Source organism: Thunnus thynnus, chromosome 23 (genome assembly GCF_963924715.1).
Source record: "Thunnus thynnus chromosome 23, fThuThy2.1, whole genome shotgun sequence".
In the NCBI taxonomy this organism is placed as follows: Eukaryota; Metazoa; Chordata; class Actinopteri; order Scombriformes; family Scombridae; genus Thunnus; species Thunnus thynnus.
This window is the reverse complement of record NC_089539.1, coordinates 14,777,802-14,791,182: the sequence shown is the minus strand read 5'-3', so window position 1 is coordinate 14,791,182 and position 13,381 is coordinate 14,777,802. Positions and strand designations below refer to the sequence as shown.

The 13,381-nt window shown below is 39.6% G+C and overlaps 1 long non-coding RNA gene across 3 annotated transcripts in view; it reads right to left on the bottom strand.

Moving 5' to 3' along the window:
- Positions 1–13,378, bottom strand: part of LOC137176164 (uncharacterized) — an 87,845-nt gene extending 74,467 nt beyond the window's left edge. For all 3 annotated transcript variants that reach the window (XR_010925816.1, XR_010925815.1, XR_010925817.1), the window contains exons 1-4: positions 12,506–13,378; positions 12,020–12,108; positions 5,763–5,831; positions 5,109–5,196 (exon numbers count right to left, since the gene is read on the bottom strand). This is a non-coding gene — a long non-coding RNA (uncharacterized lncRNA). The remainder of the gene's footprint in view (positions 1–5,108; positions 5,197–5,762; positions 5,832–12,019; positions 12,109–12,505) is intronic.
- Between the last annotated feature and the right edge of the window lie 3 nt (positions 13,379–13,381).

Genomic DNA, 13,381 nt, shown 5'->3' with positions numbered 1-13,381 from the left:
GTATAAAAAGGTGTTGGATTTTTGGAATGGAGATCTCTATCAAGTTTTGGTTGTGTTTTGTCCAATAATTTGCTACAGGTTGTTAATAGCATTTTTCAGGTAGGAGACATTACTATTACAGTATATTCGTTTTGAGCACATGGACAGAAGTTTGAAAAGCACTATATGTTGCAATTTGGAGACCTAGAGCTCCCTAAAGAAATGGCATGACAGCTGACAACAAAACTATAATGGATTATTTTACTCAGGAGACCTTGGGACTGAACAATCAAGGAATTTACAATAACAAACAAGGCTTCAATTTTTTTGGAGTATAGATTTACCTTCATAAGGATAATGAGATAACACTAAAAATAACTTACACAGGTCATTTATAGTTTTGCATTTATAGACCATATTTTGCATGTCTGACAGTGTGGGCTAGTTTCCCAAAGGCACCTTTCTTTAAAGCAGAACAAGACAAAAAAAAATCATTTAGATCTGTTAACACACTAACCAGATTGGCATCACTCCCAGCTTCAGAAATCTGAAATGGCTGGGTGGGGAGGGGTGAGGGGAGATGATGAGGGCAGAAAATACTCAAAATGGAATGCTTTTTGTCTGTCTGCAATGATGATGATGACAGTGCGCGTTGGAGGATCCAAGCAGTTTATGAGCCACTTTAAGCTGTTTCTTAATGCGCTCCACTTCAATGCAGCTCCCCAGTAAAATAGCCTATTAAAGCTGATCATGAAGGCATGTCTGCCATCAAAATGGTCTCTTTTTGTGGTATTTGCCTGTAAGGGAGTTTTCCCCCTTCATTAAGATGACAACAACGATTCACCCTATGCGTATGCAAATAGACAAGTCTTGATAAAAATGCAGCAGGCGTCTTTACACGTGTGTCCTGTGTCTCGCAGTATGAGTCAGACCTGGGGTTTACAAAAGGAGGGATTGGGGACAGCGGCCCTTGCCCTCCATCCCTTTGAAAGTGCAGATGTACTTGAGGATTCAAACCAAACAGAGCTCAGATTTGTTTAGGACTGAGCCTCCTTCTGGGGATTAATTTGAACTTGCAATAGTGAGAAGGCAGATGCCTTGGCATGGACAGAAAGCAGATTTACAATGGCCTCAAAGGAGACAGTAATCAACATTATACACTATACTAATGTACATTGTTGAAGGGCAGCACACAATAGCTCCAAATCCCTTTGGCACCATTTGGCGCCACTGATAACCATAAAGAGTAAGAAAAGGAGAGGCCGAGGGACAGATGCGTTGGAAGTCCATGTGGCCGAACAGGGCTGGCCTAATAACAAGATTAGCCATTTTAATTTAGATTATTTGAGACTTGTTGGCATGTAGAGATACCCCCTCTGAGGAAGACAAATGGGAAAAGGTCATTCATTTGGCACCTGATCACACATGCTTTACGGAGGTTACATGAAAGCAGACAAACCCTGTTATCAACTCTATGCATTAGGATACAAATCTTAGCATTGCAGAGGTGTAGAGGTAGTAGGTACACAGCCACCGGAGGGTGGCCTGATGGCCAACATATGAAAAGGGCTGGTATTCTCAGGCACACCATTCAACCTAAGCAAAATCAACTCATTCATCATCAGACTCTTGGAGTCCTGTACAATTCATCACAATTTGAAGTGGCAGGATTCATTCAAACAGACTACTGCCTTCTCAGCAGAAGGCATAGGGCTTAAACGTTATGTCTGGAATAAGAATTTACTCTCAGAATAAGCAAGTTGAAAATCACTCACAAGACTGTTAAGATTCAAGTCAGAAAGTACTAGTAGCAGCCTGTTCTTTCTACAGAATAATAATAGCTTATATATTTCTAAGTCACTTAACAATTAGACCTTTTTCTGTGTCCCTCTAGTCATACACTAACATGTCACTGCCTATTTCAACATTTTACTATCACAGATGCTCAGGAGTCATGTGAATTTTAGTATCTCATACTCATGATGGCAGAATGAAGAAATCCCAAGATGATGATCAATCTAACATGACCCTAGGCCTTGTCAAAACATTATCACAGTATCCAATCAACACAGGGGCCACTGTCTATGACTAATAAAAAGCTGACACCATCTCAATTTCTTCAATTACATACACACAGACACATAGCACCTCTGGCATAGCAGTGGCAACATTAATACCACATTACAACTGCATTTTAGAGACATTATGAATAAGCAGTGATTCACAGCAGCTGCATTCATTACGCAAACGTGATTAAAGTGGCAGATCCCTCAGGCGTCCGGGGGCCTAATGATCCCACTCTGCCTTTTGTTATTCATGTCAGCTGAGGGCATGCCACTAAGCAGCAGCCATGGGTGTCTGCTTGCGTCGAATGAGGCCTCATTAATAACAGGCCATTCACAAACCTTGCGTTCATACTCAGTGGCCGGTCATGGGAAATGAAAAGATGGAGCCCCCTGGATGCCCAGGTTTACCCGTGCCGCAGATGGGTCCACCCGCTCTCCTGCATGATGATGTTGATGTCCACTTGTGTGTGACAAGATGACATATGTTACGTGGCATTCATCGCTATCTGTTAAAATGCCCCTCTTCTGATGCTCTATTCAGCGCAATCGCCACATTTTCCCTCCAGAGACTGGCAATGTCCATATTTACATAATGCTCTAATGCAATAAAGCAAATGAATAAAGTCCTGGCTGTGTGCTGCGAGGAAGGCTGGGTCAAAGAAAATAAAAACAGCCAAAGCTATTGAACATTGTAGCTGCATATTCAATGTTTGTCTTAAAATTATATAAAATTAGTTTTGAATTAGGGGAAGCACAACACCAAACTTGCATCAACCACTTGGTAACTAAATAGTGTGGTTAATTTAAACACATGTTTTTACATTTTTTAATTTAAATAATAAAAATGTGACAATATTACACTAATGCCATAAAATAAATACAATAAATAGATAGACAACAAATAAATATTGCCCTTCACCAACTTTATACTGCCATAGCTCTACATGGGTAGTCTACTAACCTGATACCCTGTAGACTCAACCCATAGTACACATAGTGCTATATGGTCTTCCATACCCATTCAAACTTCCTGGGCTGGATATACCCCCCTGTGCTCTTTCTGCCCATCAGATGGATTCTGGATCACCCCTGCTGCTGACCATGCACTAAATTATTCAGTTGAAAGCAAGTCCACATTAAAAATGCATTGACTCGCAAGAATAAGACACTGTAGAACAAACTGCAGTGCTAAACATGTAAGAAGGGGATCCATTAATGAGATTTTTCATTGTAATTTGCATTTCTAATGTTGATCAAGTGCTTTTAGATTACAGGTGAGAGTAACATTTACAGTGTATAATGAAATTATAGGCAGACATACAGTATGAATCTAATTTACAAACAGAATGAGTGAGGTATCAAACCACAGAAATATTTCTTTAGAAGAGTTAACTCCATTAACGCAGATAGCTGTACAAATGGCACATTATTCAAAGTCTACACATGCAAATATGAATGTTTTATGACAGAAAGCTATGGTCTTGCACACAAAAACACACAAAAGTTTAGCAAAGAACATTTTCAGGCATAGAATTTAGGCTGCACAGGCTAACAATACACATTCTCTCTCTCTCTCTCTCTCTCTCTCTCTCACTGAGCTGACTGAGCTGAGTTGAGTAGAGTAGAATACATAAACTACTCTCAAACTTTTTCGCTCTGGCTTACAGGTCGAACTGGGTAATAAAAGTATTTCACAGCCACCCCGCAATAAAAACATTTCTCAGTAATGCTGATTCAGTTAGGAAGTTTGTGTTTAATATAGCTTTTGGTGGACAGTTTACATAGTCCAGCTATTGAAGCTGTATAGGCTCTACAATGCTGCCGATCTGGCCGCAGTTTGCTGGCACACAGCTGCTGAGAACCACAAAGTTGCCTGACTGGTAAGAAAAAGAGAATCAACAACTAACAAAACCAAAGAGAATTACCCCAACAGTCACATTGACCTCACAGTTTATTGACACATAAGGGTCAAACATACTTAATTGTGTGGATCTTCTAAAAGTGATAACACCCAGACAAGGACGATTTGCCAAATATAGCCTGGCCAGTGCAAACCGAGATGAGAAAGACAACTTATCTCTTATGTCATCAGAGAAAATAAAATCGAAGTGAACAGACTATATGGAATTATGGGTCCACCAATTCTATGTGGTTGATACACTTGCAGGCAGGATCTCACCTCGTCCCTAAACTCCTCCATCCTGGTCAAAGAGGCACAATATTGACCTTTACTTCCTAAGGAGCCTTAAAGGGAAACATATTTTCCAACGTGGACTCTATTTTCCCATCTTTTTGCATCTAAATGACTAATGGGGACAGCAATATTTTGAATTGTTCCAGTACTGAGCGAGAGCGCTTTCAGCTAGCAGCCACAAAATGGGCTGCAATGTAATCCGACGGGGCACCAGGCTCAGAGAGAACTTCTTCCCTGAGGCTGTGACCCAGCTGAACTCCACACCACCACTCTAATTGCATCAGTGCACTCACTACTGCAATGTTTACAGTACTTAAATGAACATGAAATTTGCACTATTCATATTTTGCAGTCTGAACCCCTACACTATTCAAATAATGTTACTGTACATATAAACAACATATGTAAAGTTGGTTATACTCTGCATTCTCAACCAAAGGTATAGTACATATGCTGTTCATATTGTACATACAATCTATTCTCTATCTCTGCCCACTTCTCCTTTGTACATATGTATTTAAAATATTTACACATATATTTATCTCCACCAGGCATAGGCCTGGAGGGGATCATGCGCTTGGTTGTTTGTGTGTCCTTGTGTGTATCTGTCCACAGCTAATCTCACATACTACTGGACCTATCAGCCTAATATTTTTGTGCACATTTATGGCTGTATGATCAAGGACCTCTCATGGTTGTGGTGATTCACAATTTTTGAAAAGAACTATTTTATAATGCCACTCCTTATGAGCCTATCGTAAAGTTTAGACTTTCGTCTTTTCAGCAGTCCTCAACATTTTACAATTTACAATTTTTACAATTACAACATAGCAAAAGGCATTTCCAGCTAGGCTAAAAACAAGGCTTACCTAGTCTGTTGCAGGCCACAATTTGGCCTTTGTCGTGGCTCAAAAACTGACATCCATAGAAAAGTTTGGTCATCTTGAACCAGAGCATCTGCAAATTAATTCCATACCAGATATGTTATGATCCACTAAAGCAAGGCACAATACAAGATGAATAAATCTCCATTTTTGTTATCTTCCCTGCCATCTCGACCGTACACACCTGGCAGAGATCTGCACTCTACTGAGTGCACTCTTCTAGTTGTATATTGTAACTCTCCACTGTCCATCACTATACAAATTGGAAGATATGGCACCACTTATGATGTAGCACTTACTTTCCGGCACTCATCTGTAAATAATACTGTATTTTTGATTGGATGCTAACTGCATTTCATTGGCTTTGTACCCATACTCTGCACAATGACAACAAAGTTGAATCTAATCTAATCTAATATGCTAGTGTCAACTGCAGTACTTTCTCTTATACATTCAACATGCTCAGTGCAATTCATTCTACAATATACTATTATTTAAATCAGTAAATTCTAAGCATTGACACAAATATGCCAAAAAAAAAAGTTTTGTTAAGGTTATGACATCAATAGGGGTCAGCATGCATCAGCAAGTATCATTCATGATGAAGATAAAGGTGCTACAGAGACACACTGTACGAACCTTCTCTGAAGGTTGCTGACAGGACCAGATGGATTTTGCTGACTCTGGACCTTCAGACCTCCCATGGACCTGTGGGGATGGGCAGAGAGGGGCACAGAAGCTTATTAAGCCAGGTTTAATGGCCTTGACCCTGGCCCACAACCTGGAGAAGAACCCTGGGGGATGAGAGGTCAAAGTTCGTATAAAATTAGACAAGCAAGAGGAGCAAGAGGAACTCTGGAGGTGTGGGATGTTTGGCAAGGCCCCATCTTTGAATTGACTATAAAACAGATGGAATTTTATTCAGCAAGACTTTCCGAAGTTTCTCTACTTGAAAATGGGCTTCAGCTTGCACTCAAAGCCTGTCAGTTTTGAAACTACCCTATGCTGTGACCTTAGACCACTGCTAAAGGTAATTATAATTCTACTAGTTTTTAAAGGTTTTTGCTTTTATAAAAAAAAGGCACACAGAGATGAGAGAGAGAGAGAGAGAGAGAGGTGAAAAAGGCCAAGACCCTGAGGTTATGTAGTATGCGTTTCAGACTACTTAACACAGAGGTAGCCTTACAAATACATACTTTAGATGCAAACACATTGATGAACTCAACAACCTCTATTATTGTCACTGAATTTGACATTCAAGAAATGTGGGAACATTTAATTACTGTAAACTGTGGGACATTTTTCTGCATGCTGCTTTTATCATTGGAAATCTTTAGAAATACATTTGTGCTGGTATCAATTTATTGATTTCTGCACACTGTATCAAGCCGGGTCCTCAAGCAGGATTTGGTCCATATAATATCACATTTAATCTACAATATACATTGTTTTTATTTTGCCTCTTTTTGAATGGGTTTGGAGGTTTCATAGAGTGCCATAAAATGCCCATTTTGCCCTTCTTGATCATCTGTTCATTGGGTTACTTCCTGTTCCCCTCTATAAATCCCTCTTTTCTTCCCCAAACCATTTCCCTCCTCAACTTGCTTCTCTCTCTCATTGCAATTCTTCTATTCTCCCTCACGCAGCAATCACACCATACACACCTCCTCTTCAGAGGTGTTATGGGCGGCTGGAACAGAGGGTACAAGCAAAGCAACAAGGCTTGTTGTGAAACGGCCATGGGATCAATGGGGGTTTTAAGAAGGCAGAACACGTAGCCACAGCAGGTCAATTAGAGAAAGGACAGCACAGGCACACACACCCACACACACACACATATATAAACACAGTGAAAGTGGCTGGCCTAAACAGAGTTACTTTTCGCCCCTTGTCAGCTCTTTTTCTCCAGCTTCAAATGGATCAGCATCAGGCAATCTTGGCTGAGATAATGCCATTGGTTATGGTGGGAAGCAGACTTGACTGTAAGGACAAATGGCTTAGGAGATACTGTACTTTATATTCAAGAAAGACTATTTTGATGGCAAAAGTTCCTCTGTCAACTAAGTGAACAGTTAAGTGCTGAATTGCAGTGTGACACATCTCTATGAGAAGATAACCAGATTTTACTATGGACCACACAGCAAAGAATCTAATGATCCTTTATGGCACAGTTCTACTTTATGAGCACCCAGCATGAGAACAGCAGTCCCGGTTATTGAATTAGCATCGGGGGGTGGTGGTGGGGGGGACTAGTGAGTCAGAACTTAATCAAGCTCATTAAGTCAAAGAGAAAACATTGTGCCATTAAATGCGACAGAGTGAGTCACTGGCATCAAAATATGCACTTCTTCCAAGCATTTAAACATGGGTTATTTGAGTTAAAACAGTGGATGGCAGGTGAATCCATTACCATGTCTTGTGTTACAGCTTGACAAGAATTAAGGTCATGGTGTTTGTGCACAGTTTGTAACTAATAGAATTTCATGCCGAGTATTGGGGGAATAAACTGAATTTCAATTTCGACTCCTGCAGCAACGAGGTTTGGTAACTGGTTTGGTTGGCAGAGCGCTGCTAAAGCTTAGGAGACTCCCGTGATCATGTAGATGTCATGACCAGCAATACAAATGTGTGAAAGACAATAATGAAATAAAACCTGGATCTTCCAGGTGCTGGAATAATAATAATATTAATAATAATAATAATCTGATCTTGTCACTCCCCACGACACAGCAGCACAGAAGAAACGTGGGAGTGACGCTGCAGCTGAAACATCACCTTTCTTGAGTGCTAGTAGATGCTTTTTTAAAAGGTGTTAACCTTAGCCTAGCAACACCGGACCACAATTTCCACTTTGCTTATAGTGTTCAATCTTGCGGCGAAAAAAAAAACTGAGCTTGCAAGCTTGTACAGTGATTCCACGTTTGGCAGGCGTTAAAACAAGTATCCACAGCACAACACAGGCAGACAGGGGCCCAATTATCTTGGTCACAACAATCAGCATGTGTGAAAAGACATCAACTGCATGTGTGAAGAGACATCACCTGCGACATATCTTTTTATATCAAAGTATGCAGATTCATGACAATGGTTGTCTCAGTTGTCTTTCTTCATAGATGCATTTGCTTCAGTTCAGTTTCTCCTCTCTCCTTTCCATAGCGTCTGCACAATACCTTTTGCTAACACTGAATATTGCAATAATGAGCCTATAAACAGCTTCATTACCTTCACTACATTTTCAATTAGGCATGGGAACACATCTTGAAGGGTACTAGAGAGGGAGAGAGACAGAAAGGACACTTGATAGAAAGACAGCTCCCTGATAGCTGTTTCACTCCATTTTGCCTTTAAATTTTCTGCTTGTTTTTCCCCTTTATCCTGTTTTTCTTGCCCTTCATTATCATCCTCTCTGCACTCCTGTTTCTATTGACAACAGGCTGAGCTTGGAGAATAAAGGTAAAGCCTTAACTTAATTATCTGTAATGAAAACACTACTCTCTCTCTCTCTCTAACTCATATACAGTAGTCTACTCACTCCATTTTGTATTCTTGCATTTACTGTTTTGAGTCATTATATTCATCTTGTATGTACTCGAAATACCTCTGATATTGAAAAGCCTGATGATACAGGGAAGGATAATGGGAGAGTGGAGGAGAGAGCGAGAGAGAGCAGATTGTTGGAGTGAGACAGAAACGTGAACATGTGTCTTCCAGCAGGTTAACATGAAAATTAGAGCCGAAATATGGAATCAATACCAAGTGCCTCACTGGTTTTCATCAATATGAGATACTCTAAATGTTCTCCCATTTATTCACATTCTCTCCACCAGCTAAATGGTAAGTTACAGAGAAATAACAGGAGCACTTCCAATCTAATATCCACTTAAATTACAAAGAGCATTCATCACTGACAACATCCTTCACCAAATCCTCCAGGGAGTGGGATTTACAGGGAGGAATGTTGGAGCAGCTACCTCTGAGCCAACCGCTGACAGGAAAGCTGTGAAGTTGTGTGATCACCTGGAAACCCTTGGCGGTGACATCAAAGTAGGTTATTGATGTTTTATCAATGCATTTTACACCTACTCACCGAAAAAAATTCTCACGCTTTAGTTTGTCTATACAACTACTGCTCCCATTCACCTTTGCATGTGATCTGTCTGTTCTCTTCAAAAATGTTTACATGTTCTTTGTTGGCTATATGATAAAGACTAAAAACATCCAAACTGCTATTAAGTTGCTGATTTTGATTATGAGCAACTATAAAGTGGCTCATACGCAAATATCGAATAATTTTTTAAAATTTCAGTGGTCACCTCACGCTACAGAAAGTGCTTGACATAATTATGAAACAGTTACATACAGTTTGTGCAGCAGACTTTTGTTGTTTATGTAACTGTGCAGCAAGTAAATGGGTAAAAAAAACTTACTTGTTGCAAAAAAAAATCTGCCTTGAGTGAATATTTGGGAATACATTTAAATAAATAATAGGATAGACAACATTGGGTGTCAACCCTGAACACCTAGTATCAAAATTTTATGTACCAAAACTGTTGGTATTGGTACAAAAACCCTTCAGAGAATGCTGAGGAAAAAAATGGTGTCAAGCCATTGAGTCCGAGCCAAATATTATGTCCTTTATCCCAATTTCAGCTGAAGTGATGAAAAACATGCTTATATGGTATTATAGGCCAAACTGAGTAATGTACTGTACAGTGCAGTCACAAGCACCTGACACCATTCCTACAATTTTCTAACTCTCACATAGTGTACACTACCACAGTGTTTTTGGTACTTTCAAGGTTAAGCTAGATGAATCATTTCATTTATTTATTGGTAGCACAAAATAAATGTACTTTCTACAACAGAAAAGTAAAACTTAGATATAAATAGATATAATCCACAGAAAGATAACACGGCATAGATCTTGGATTAATTTTGCTCCAAGCTAGTAGATGAAAGTAATCACTGAATGTTCTCGCAGTGAAATATGAATGAATGTGTCATATCATTCAGTGGGCATGACTCTGCAGAGCAGCAAGAAATTTTCTACAGCAGTTTAGTTTTGGGGTTAATGCGTGGTACTGCAGTGCCCCCAGCTGACCACAGAGAGTACTCTACCCGTTGTAGCCTGTATGCTCCTGGAAACTCCAACAGGCTTGGGGAAGAAGAATCTACTCGATAAAAAGGGGAATTTACTCATCATGGCTGCACATATGCGAAACATGTGAGAAACACAGCATGCATAAAACTGAGAGGCCATATGCTTTTCTAGCGGGTAAAAACTGTTTAAAAAGTGGCTGAAGGTGATGAGAAAAATATTGAGAAGATGGCATTTGACCGAACATTAACTAGGAACCCAAGAGACTTAATACAGATACACTTACAAACTACAAACCAGAATTTAAATGAATGTAGCGCAAGGCAACACCTGCAACCCCAAACGTTTTTGAAACTTCAAAGTCCAGAAATCATCTAATGCAACATCTGGAAACTGTACACAGCATGCTCATGTTTACAGCCCAGCTGGTCCATGCTGCTTTACAACAACAGGACAGGAGAGGTAAAAAGATACGGCTTAACAGAGCTACATCACAGCTGTTCAGGAGACAGTTCAGATTTAAGTGTCTAATTTTTTAACTTGTTGATTCCTGCGGGTGAAGAAGCGACCATACACAAGACCAGATTTTTTTTTGTTTTCATTTTGTGATTTAGGTTGATAAATCTTGAATTTACTTAAAACTCTTGTGTAGTTGCAGCTTTGAGGAGTAAGAAGTCGGAGAGAATGGTTGGTACCATGGAATAATTATATACAGAATAGGTATAGTGAGACTACTGTACAGTGACAATCATTTTCTTCCCTATTCTCTTTCTTCGTTGTCTTGACCTCTCTCCAAGGCTTGTGACGGTCCACACAATTACCTTCAATTATCCTCACTTCCACCTCACCAATTACATCCATTATTGATTCCAGACCCCCAGGCTGTAAGCCTTATCTATACCCAACCACAGCCCACGGAGGAGAAAGCACAATAGGACAAAATAATAGGACGTTGGTTCATTAACACTCTCCAGCTTTTCGCTCCATCTACGACACGCCATCATCTACCAAACAGAAACTGTCTTCCACTGCAGTGCCCTTGAGAAACATATACAAGTGCAAAATCTATATCTTCTAGACAGCTACAACTCAGCTGAATGCAAGATCAGCCAAAACCCCCAAATATATTCAAAGTAATAAAACCTTGAACATGTTTGAGACTAACTTTTTGCAAATATAAAGCCAGATAAAGCAATATCTCCAAAAGTAGGATTTCAGCAAAGAAAGCAAAGAAAACTCAACAGGATTATGTGAGCAACAGTATAAAGTATACCCATCTGTTCCTGATCATTTGTCCACCATGTAGCATTAGGGGACACTACACTAATGATGTGGCACCCTGTCTGCAGATGTTGAAAGCAAAGATGTAATGACAGAGGCATGAGAGTGAGACAGAGCTGAATTAAGGTCAGTTACACAGTACGGAAGCTGCAAAATGTGGAGTCACACTCTGCGCCCCTCTTGCCAGATTTTTGAATATGATACTTACTGACATTTAGTGAGACACAAACATAAGCTGCTGTCACCACACACTAATGTAAAACATCCATCATCTTGAATACATGCCAAGGCACCCGCTGAGAGCCACATCAATGATGCTTCACTGCCATCTCCTGTTTCTACAAACTTAAGAGGCTGAGCTCAAAGTGTGATCTGCAATACAACGCTGCCCTCTTCAGGTGTGTTAAAGTTGTGGATGGCTGTGTTATAAAAGTTGAAAATTCTGGTGAAGTTCATACTACAGCAGGAGGACTATATGTTCCTCACTTTTAATGGTATCCAATTACCAAACACTTACCTTTTTATCCTTTCAAACAGCCTCTCCATGAAATTGGGTACCCCACTGCATCAATAGAAGTTGTAAATCACACCTTGTGTCCTTCATACCTGTTTGGAGTAAAACCTGAGTGAGGTTTGCAGCATCAGAGCTATCCAGTTAAAACAGAGAAGCATTACCTTTAACTACTATTACACAGTATGGAGTACTCCAGTTAATAATTAGATCCTGACTTTTCCTTCCAATTTATTTCCTGACATGCCTTACACACATTTCTAAAAACTGGCTACTTAACTTTTGATGTCATACTTAGCTGGTGCTTCAATAAACATCAAATGTGCCTGTACAAGTCTAACTAGGTCTCACAAGAAAGACTGAAAATTGGGGAACAGATATTTACCTTCTACAATAAAGTAGGCTTAGTCTGTACATTGTTTGTTTGTATAATATTTCTTCAACTCAAAATTCAAAAAGTACAAGTCAACAAAAAGTAAATAGCTTACTCACCCCTCGGGGAATGGACAGGTTTATGTGGAAGGTAGCCCAGCATCCCTGAATGACACAGGTGTTGGTAATTGATGCAACTTGAAAAGTTTGTTTTGGTCTAGTATCTGTCGGTCTTTGTTGGCGGTGACTTTTTCACAAATTATAATATGTGCATTTATAACACTGCACAACTAACCTTAAACACTTTTCGTTTTTTGGAATTGTGATTGTTTCTTGGAAAGTCGATAACTTTACTAAATGGATGGTAAAGCAGTGCAGCAGTTTGTGTGTAAAGAGGCGTGGTTTCCCATGTCTTATGCGGCCTTCAGGGACTATCGGATATATTAATACCATTAGAGGGGTTGTAGGTTCATCAAAAAAAAAAGCATAAACGCTGACTGTGAAGTATACATTTCATTATATACAAGTTAGATAGAAGTGACGTGTAATTCCTGGAAAACATGGAAACTGTGTCAACAAATGACAGCAGAGTAGTATATGTTATTAGATTTATGTGCATTTGTGGTTTATATTTTCAGTAATTAAGGTAGCATATCTATTTCCATGCTTGTTTACCTTTACGTTTCTGTAAATTATCTGATTTTGCAACATACGTAAATTATTTTTGCCCTAACATTTGTTCATGATGCACAAAAAAACTAACTAACAACTCTTGGGGAAAAAAACTTTCTTCAGGCCATTCTGGCGAGTCAGCACATTCAATCTATGCATCAACACAATGTGTGATAATTACAGCTAAACGTCGACTGTGCCTTTTTAGTTAAACGACATTAATAAAACGATGGCCGCTATGAAAATTGCTTTTGCCAGACTGAACCGTCTGTTATTGTAATGTTGACCAAAGCGCTCCATAGTGTATGAGTGTGACTGTGGGAG